Here is a 956-nt window from a genome sequence, read left to right on the forward strand (position 1 = left end):
TGTTAAAATTGTTAATATATCAACAGATAAAGCCACAGATATATCAATAGAGAAAACCACTATTTATTTTGAATATTCCTCATGCCTGTACATAGAAAGAAAGTTATACCATGGTTAATAAGCAAAATTAATCGTATTGGATTACACGCACGCAAGACGAAAGAGACGCTTGTTGACAATGTGGGATTCCCATGAGGTGATAAACACGGACAAAATACCCTATTGGGCTGAGGCACAAAGAATAACTGTTCAGATTACGATTACACGAACAGAGGGACCAGGAATGAGTTTGTTTGCTTTTCTTAAATGAAAATTGGAGAAAGTGACTTCAACGATGTCACCACTCAGACCATAACGGCTTAATGGCTTTTTAATATTCCTTTCATAAAAATATTCAACATACTATCGTGTAACTGAGGGTGATTGTAGTAAGCTACGTCTGTGGTCTAAGCTTCCATTATTTTGCTTTACTATTGTCATTAAACATAATACTCATTACCGAGAACATATTTTCACAAGACATTTTTTATATATTTCATGCCGTATGGATATGTTGTCAAATAAAAAATACACACTTTTGGTATATATATAGTCTAGTCTATTTAATTGAAAAGTTACATTTAATGATTCGATTCTAGCAAAAATATGTTCGCATGTAAGCCCACAATTTGCTGAGTTGTCCGACTGTATGACAAGAAAAAATATACAGATATGGATAAAGAAGCTGCGCTGAAACCTAGAGAAAGATTAAGCCTATCTGTAGTCCAAGAAGTTTGGTATTCTATCAAACTTTCCTATAAAAACCGAGCTATGAAAAAAAAATCAAGATTGCGGGAGCACTGCGGGACAGTGATGACATCATAGACAACGCTACTGTTTGACATCTTCCTCTTGAACTTAGAGGAGGTCATCCTACACACAGCCTTGTCATGTTTATCAAATATTTTTGTACTATA

This window comes from Penaeus monodon, chromosome 15 (assembly GCF_015228065.2).
Source record: "Penaeus monodon isolate SGIC_2016 chromosome 15, NSTDA_Pmon_1, whole genome shotgun sequence".
Lineage (NCBI taxonomy): Eukaryota > Metazoa > Arthropoda > Malacostraca > Decapoda > Penaeidae > Penaeus > Penaeus monodon.